We start from the raw sequence: 8,133 nt of genomic DNA, 5'->3' as shown, positions 1-8,133 counted from the left end.
TCAATTCGTGATCCAATGTATTTGGGAGCTAACTTTGCAGCCTGTGTTCACGTTGAGTTGAAGGCACCATGAAGCATGAGAATGATTTGCAAACCATCCCTCAGGCCTGGTAAGAAAATAATGGCAATTTACTTCAGTTAAATAATAAACTACAACAGCATACAAGGTTTGTTGCTGTAATTCTGGATTATGATTGCTCTTGCACCAAAACTGCTAGAGAATGGAGATTTGGGGTAGTTTCTTTTTATGTTTCATAATTTTCTTGTTGCAGTTTGGATGAACTACTGTGATGGTGGGGGTGGAGAACAGACAGACAGACGGAAGATGACACAGGGAAACTTCCTAAACTCTGTAGAAATCTAACAGAAAAACATTTGCCAGCTTGATTCTTCTCACTACTCTCCCTTGCCCTTGCAGTGGCCCTGGGTATACCCTTTCCTCAGTCAGTGTGAGAAAGAGCTGGGGAGTTTTATATGGAAAGGAACAGAGGAGCTCTGGCAGTATGTACCCATGCTGATCCCCCAGCTGCAGCATATTCACTGTGGATGATACACCTCTTCAAATACCAATTGCAAAAACTGTCAGTGCCACCAAAAATAACATTCTTACTAAGCCATTTCAGCAGTAGGGATCTCCAGGCTAACAAACAGGGTAGCTCCAAGGTCTCCCTAGCTCTTGCTCCTTGTCATATCTTCCAGTCATTGGCCAATGTGATTTTGCTGGGGTCATAGTTCAGCACTCCACCAAAAAGGCTACCAAGCCAGGTTTTGATCTACCTGCCTTATGTAGGACAGAGTCAGCACCAACAAAGACATCCTTTCCATGGGCTACCTTGGTTGACAGGATCTATGGGACTTGTCTCACCCTTCCCAGAGTGGCTCTGTTACAGCATGGTGCTCCAAAGTCCCCATCAGCCCTGGTGTAATGTCTTCACCATCTTCAGCAATCTTCCTTCTGTGGCTACTCTTGTATGAGACAAGACACACACTGCCCCATTCTCTTCTCGAAACCACTATATAAATAGATGCCATTTGCTCAGGTTTCTGCTACATTGGTGCTGGCCAAAAAGACCAAACGAAAATGACCTGACTGCAGTAATTTGAAATTACAACTATCAAAAATACTATCAAAAAAATAGCAGCTGCCTAAGCATTTTGGGAGACAAATCAGTCAGCAGCTTATTGTGTTTTCTGTTTCTTCCTTTTTGTGGTTTGATTGTAACTGAAGTCTTAGACTGATTTTTTTCAGAAAAATAATAATGGGAGGTGATAATAATAATAACATACACAGAGTTGTAGACAATAGGGATGGCATTTTACTATTGTATCATCATTAAGTTCCTTTGTTTTCAAGTGCAATAAACAGTCAAAAAGATTCCAGTGCTTTTTATTTTTCTGAGTTTCTGCATTTGAGCTTCAAGTGATGACTAGCCTCTCTGTATGCTGGTCCAACAGTTGTCACGAAACATAAATTTGCAAATTAAAAAGTGGAAGGAGTTAGGAGAAGAACCCAAGTTAGTTTTGAAAGGAATGTTTTAAATGACAAAATCCTTTCTCAACCAAATACTTTTACACAAATTTATTTTTTATTCCATGGAAGCAAATAGATTTTCTGAAAACCTCAAATCATTTATAACGTGTCATTCATACACAATGAAATGTTGTGAATGTAACCAGAAATTTACATTATTCCTACCTCACATGTGCTTCACAGTTCCAGAGCAATGCCAAAAGGCCATGGATCTACTGAAATGAGCCCCCCTGATTTTTCCTGCTTCTTTATATTCTGAATAAATTGCACACAGCTTTTCCCATGTGGGTCAACAGGAGCTTTGCTGTATTCCTTTTGTGGTGGAAGGCGTGCTTCAGTGGTTATTATAAGACTGTAAGACTTTGGGGTTCGCAGGGCTTTTTCTGGCCATGTCTCTGACTGAGTGGAATATTTTGTGACTGTATATAGCACGTGGCAAATAGCATAGCAGTGACTGCACAGCACTGTCTGAATTCCCTGGGCAGGGAGTTTTCTCTTCGTTATGTATCATTCCCATCCCACTGTTCTGATTCCAACAGCTCACATGTACATCCTCCATTCCCATTAACACCAATAATAATGTACATGGAGATTCAGATCAAAATAATCATTCTGAATGATTTTGCACTGAACATAAAGACAATATCTCTAGTAGGTTCCCGATTTTCTGTAGGCTCAGTTTCTTTTATTTTTTTTCCCAGTGACTCAGGAAGTTACATGGAAATAAGTGAGAAAAAAAATAGTTCAGTGTTTTCCATGCAGTAACTTACGCAGTATTCCAACTGGGTCACAGTAAAGTTGAAATGTGGGACCTGTGGGGCATGGCCTCCTTGCATGTGACAGCTAACAGGTTTTAGATGATCATAGTACTACACTCAGTGTTCACAGGGCACATGTATTCAGGAAGGTGACTTGACTTGATTCCAAGTGTCTTCCAGTGAACTGATGGATGGAATCACAGGTTAGTTCTGTGAAACTATTAAGAATACCAAAATCTTCATTATATAATTGTCTATTTTGTTTAAGACTTTTTTCTTTTCAAGACAATCTTTAAAATGGTAATTTGAATTATGCATTTAACTCATTCTATCTCTTAAAAAAAAAAAAAAAGAAAAAAAGAAAGCCATGCTAAGCAAAGTAAGTTTCTAAGCTAACTGCGTAGAGATCTGTTCCTACAGAGCACATAAACAATAAAGAATCCATATATTGTCTATGTCCAAATAAAAACATTTTAAAATGGAAGAAAAAACATAAACCAAATATTTATTTCTGAGAGTTAAGGAGATGATGTGGCTTCATCAAACAGTGACTTAGAGTCTAGTCCTGTTCCCTTTCACCTGCAGGAACAAAAGTAGACCCTTGTGAGAAATATGCTCTTAGAGCAGTACCATCACATCCGCCATCCAAAAGAAGATAAACAGTCTCTCTCTTTTTCATTTACTTATTTTTTTAACGTATCTGTTAGTTCCTGTAATACCAATGTTACTGTAGCTCTTCTAGCTTTATTAGTGAAGTGAGAAAGATGTACAAGAGACAGAGGTAAAATTAAAATGGTTTACTAGGATGAAGTTTCTCTGGGCCTTGAATGACAAAGAGTAATCAAATGATTAAGTCAGCATTCATGCAATGCATTATGCTATCTCTGCAGGTTTGTTGGGGGCAGGTGAATTTTTCTGGGCAAGGATTGTGCACCAACACTAAGTTATGTCTTGTATGATCCAAACTTGGAGTGAAAACTGGCTCCCATTGTAATGTAAAAGGCCTGTTATTAAGCAGCATAAAGAGAGTGAGTGATAATTGTGCCAAAATCTAAGACAAGTCTTCTAGATATATATGATGACAGATGACTGACATGTCTGTTCACAGATAACCTATTCTACATGTTTCTGCAATATGGTCCTTAGCTGTATATTTGGCTTCTTAGCTTTACTTTCAAAAGGCCTTGAAGAGAAAAAAGTTACATATTACCTTATTATTACTGCTTTTGCTGTCTTCAAGTAATGCAGAATTTGATGGGTAACTTCCATGCTGGTTGTTTTTCTATCTGTAGAGCTGTTATCTGTGTATACTTACAGCTTACCTTTCAAACACTCACCCAGTAAACAAAGCAGTTGTTTCTGGTCACACTGCATCTCCAGACTGGTTTCATTAGGAGTAATGTAGTGCTGAACTGGGTAGTTTGTCTGAGCAAGCTGTCTGTTAAACTGTGTTGCTGTCTTTTAGACTGTGTTTTCATAACTATTTTCAGGGCCTTTTGCATGTCAGTGTGCAAAATAAAATTGTAGTCATTGCCAACACCAGTGGCGTTCATTAGGAAGGAGGAGTATTTACAAAGGTTTCAGGACATCTGTGCTTCAGTCCCTTCCCCACGCAGCACATACGGGAGCACAATGCAGTGCTCATCCAAAATAAAAGGATCCCAGGTACATCTCCTGCTGCAGGCAAGTGGTGTGGTGCTGCTGGACCAGTGCATCTGCATTGCCCTCAAGGTCCAAGTTAATGTCATGGGTTCTCTACACAGTGTGCCACATGGGGAAAACCACTTTCTTAGACCAGGCCTCGAGAACCTCTACCACAGCAGTTTATCAGCCCAGTCAGACCACACAGATCTTCCACGATCTCTCTGATCTCAGTTCCCCCTCTGCCACCCCAGGCATATGTGAAGGCATCTGATCTGGTGCCACAGTGAGCAACAGGCTGAGAAAGAGGACAGTAACATCCAGCTCATGGGGGTATTCTGAGGATATGGCCGCTAACTCCAGAGAGGACTCAGACCTTGCAGTGATGAGCACTGTGAAAAGTCCAAGAGTAAATAAGGAAAAGAGACATCCGTTTGTTTCACAGTTATGACACTAAAGGTCAACTGGAAAAGTTCCTTTCCTACATGCTCAGAGAGGTTATGGATTGTACAGCTATGTCCATATATGTTCTGACAGATTTTAAGTGGTGCTTTGCTGGGAAGTTTTAAAATTCAGCAATACACGTCATTTGCTTACAACAGCCAGTTTTCTTCACGTTAGCCACCGGTAGAAAATGATTCATACAAAGAGGCCACATGTTGAACAGATTCATGTAAACCAGTTCTGCTACACTCAAAGTCAGCTAAAACATTCTCACACAAAAAGTTAGCTTAAGCTACTATTTCCCACAACAATAATAATAAAAATAAGCTTAACAAACACTTACCCTGATTCTCAAAACTCATTTTCTATTATGTTTCCTTTCACCAATTTTGTTTGGCAGAGTGCCAAGAAATGTATCAGCAAAAGTAAGTGTGCCATAATCTGACAAAAGGAAAAACATGTATATTTTTAGTTTTAAAATGTTTATAATTTCAATAGGTGAAAAGAATACAGGACAAGGAAGAACAAAATAGCATATGCAGAAATGTCAGCAATGAACATGAAAGTATATGAGTTTTAGTGTCAGGATGACCCTGCCTGGGAACTAAATTTTCTTAAAAAGATTTACATTAATAGCAAGAGCCCTCTACACATATTTTTCCACCTTGGCTCTTAATGGACTTCTCCACCAAACTTAGGCTCAAGTTTCATGAAGCTTGAGGATGAGGGTTGTGAGGCTATGGCAAGACCCCAGGACGTTATTGCCCTCAGAAATGATCTGGCTCAGCTGATGACTTTCCAGGACATTTCTTCAAAAATAAGAACGCCGATCACACACTCCCACCCTGTTAATAAAGCATTGAACTCAGCCTTTGACATTCACAATCTAAGAAAGCCGGTATCTCTGAAGAGTCCTCAGATCCTCCATGTTCTCCACCCATCCACCCACCCCACAGTAAAGCAGTACTTCCAGTTTCAGCAACTGACACTAATCACAACATCAGAGAGAAATCCCACTTAGGGCTGCTAAGAATTCCTCCCTTAGCTGGTTCTTATGTCATTGGTCCCCAAAGCTCACTTTCATGCCGGTTATGGTTCACACGTTCAAGTAAGCAGTGGGACCATAAAGGCATCTGCAGAAGATCCACCAGGAAAGAGACAAATTTCAGCCCTGTGGTTAAAGTCTGGGTGTTATGTAGTTAGCCTTTATCATGACTGCACCTTCCACAAAGGGCATTCCTTTCTGTAATCCCATCATCCTGTCCTGAGGATGGAGAAGTGAGTAGAATAGATACAGAAAAAGGGAGAAACAAGGAAGAGGGTAGTGGAGAGCAACAGAGTGAGAAGCAGAGGGTATAATAGATCGTCCAGATGTGTTTCTTCACCTGAGAGCTGTTCCTACGTCAGTTAGTGACAAGGACCAGCAGGACAAGGAAATGGCCTGCCGTGACCATGTCAGATCGGTTGGCTAAGAGCAGACGTGGGTCTCCCAGAGGGTTGCTGTCACCACGCCACCACCTCACACCTCAGTGCTGACATTGTGGGAACAGCAACCTTACAGCTCAAAAGTGATACCGCAAACAAATAAAGCATAGAAGCTGAGAAGAAAAAGGCTGCTAAGACTGAATGTAATTCATAGAAAATCAAAAGTTTTTGACTTGATCTTCCAGTTGGAGCATTTTGGTGCCCATCCCTGCAGCTGTGGGTGTATATGAGCAGCATAGTCACAAGCTGGAAGTGTGAATTGCAACATTTACACCATTGAGGAACTACAGGAGCCACAGAGATGGACGTGGTCCTCTCTGGTCTCTGCTTTATACAGAGACACATGGAGAAGCTCAACAGCAGTAGAGGGAGCAGCTGTGGAAAAAGTCCATGCCCGTTACAGGCAAAGTGACACCCAGTCCTCCCACTGAACCAGGCCAAGTACGCTGCAGAAAGGTTATTGATGCCTTTGTTGTATGACCAGAATTGCAGCTGCTTGCTGCTATACTCCACTGCCCTTTTCCAATATATAACACTACAGCATCACCCAAGATAATAAGGTTTTGATCACAGCAAGACGCTCACAACAGCAAACAGCCCAGGCACACAGAGATCAAATAGACCAGCTGCAAACAGAAAAAAGAAAAGGAGTGCATATGACTCGCTGGCGTGTGTGGGTATGTGTGTTATGCAGAGGCCAGGACGGCGAAGGTCTCCCAGCGACCCCGTCCCTTCGGGGCTTGGGCCCCAGCACTGTGCTGCATTCCAGCCAGCCGCCTCTCCCGGGACCACTGCCCCTGCTTGCACAGAGAGGCAGCCAGACGTGAACGTGAGAAAGCTCTCTCAGGCGAGTCCCTTCTGCAGACCGCTGGGTAGTTGTCTTCCAAAGTCATCATAATTAAAAGGGGCGTGTGCCAAGGGGGAGCTGGGGTACAGGCTTGCTTTTTACCATGTCTTTGTAGCATGCAAACATAGTGAAAGGGATTTTTTCCTAACAATATACTTCTCCATGCCCCTTCCAGTCCACTCCCCATCCTTCCAGATCAAAGGACCAGTACAATATTTGCCTTCAGCAGAAGAGCCCATGAACAATATTTTTCAGGGTCATTTACATCTATTTAGTGGGGTTAATAAATATGTAAATTGACTTTTAAATTGAGGACTTAGATCCATTTAGAGATATAAACACAGAGCCAAGTTTGGATGACTGCTGTGCCTGTGCAAATGCAAAATAATTTCCATAAAGGTTGTAGAGGTATCCCAAATTCCTTCCTCCTTTCCCTTTTCCTTTCAGAATACATGACACAGGATTTGAATTAGGCATGGGTCTCAAGTCTGTGAATCCTTTCCTCTTTCTTATACTTTGAACCTAGAGGAATTTGGAAAGCAGAGCTGTCTAACTGTGATATCACATATGCTCTAAGGCAACAGAGCCAATGCAAAGATGAAGACATTTTATCTGTTTAATAGTTAAATTATTGCTGTGAAATTGCATGACACAAGGTGTAGGGGGTACACAGCAGTGAAGAATGGCATAATACAGAGTAGACAGAAGAATTAACTATGGGACAGTCTGGAGATACCCAGCTCCCTTCACTGCTCAAAAGCTGTTAGTACATTGGATGCTTTGTCCCCAGCTCTGCCTCAGAGAACCTGGCCAATGGCAGGCAAATCATTTCTTCTCTCTGTGTCCATCTCTGGCCTGGGATAATTCTGTGTTTGTGCCTCACAAAGGTTCTGCAAGGATAAATTAATGTTTGGGAGCTATTCTGGTATTACACAAACAGCAGCTAGAGAAACTCCCTTCAATAAGGGAATACTATACTCACGTGGGAAAAACTAAAGGGGGGGGGGGAGGAGGAGGAGGCAAAAGAATATGACAAGACATAGTTTTATTGACTTCCATAGGGGATATACTATTTAGATTGTTTCCTGTGACAACAATTTCCAACTGGAAATATCTACACTGCAGCACAGAGGCCGCGAATGTCAGCAGCTTCCACCTGTCATTTACACCTGTTGCAAATTTAAACTGCTGCAGTTCTGCTTGGCTTTCATCTCCCCGTATTTTTCACAGGTACGGACAGATCAGCAATTGGAGGTCTCTGAAGCATCAGGAGTAGTCTTTGGAGGTAGTGGGTGCTTCTTTTGTGGTGTGTTGTGGAACAGAATCTGTATAGAGTTTAATGGACTGCCTAAATTATCAGGGTACCTAGAGGTCATCTGCAGTCCTCTGGACAGTTCAAATATCAACTCCAACTATACACATGCTCAC

The 8,133-nt window shown here is 41.7% G+C and overlaps 1 long non-coding RNA gene across 2 annotated transcripts in view; it reads right to left on the bottom strand.

The window, feature by feature from the left end:
- The window catches only part of LOC106018090 (uncharacterized), a 33,382-nt gene that overhangs the window by 11,778 nt on the left and 13,471 nt on the right, over positions 1–8,133 (bottom strand). The window contains exons 4-5 of one of the 2 annotated variants that reach the window (XR_011809776.1): positions 4,717–4,814; positions 2,301–4,321 (exon numbers count right to left, since the gene is read on the bottom strand). This is a non-coding gene — a long non-coding RNA (uncharacterized lncRNA). The remainder of the gene's footprint in view (positions 1–2,300; positions 4,322–4,716; positions 4,815–8,133) is intronic. The other variant, XR_011809777.1, reaches the window with a different exon arrangement.

This window comes from Anas platyrhynchos, chromosome 5 (genome assembly GCF_047663525.1).
Source record: "Anas platyrhynchos isolate ZD024472 breed Pekin duck chromosome 5, IASCAAS_PekinDuck_T2T, whole genome shotgun sequence".
In the NCBI taxonomy this organism is placed as follows: domain Eukaryota; kingdom Metazoa; phylum Chordata; class Aves; order Anseriformes; family Anatidae; genus Anas; species Anas platyrhynchos.
Note: the sequence above shows the minus strand (reverse complement) of the source record. Positions and strands in the feature narration are given on the sequence as shown.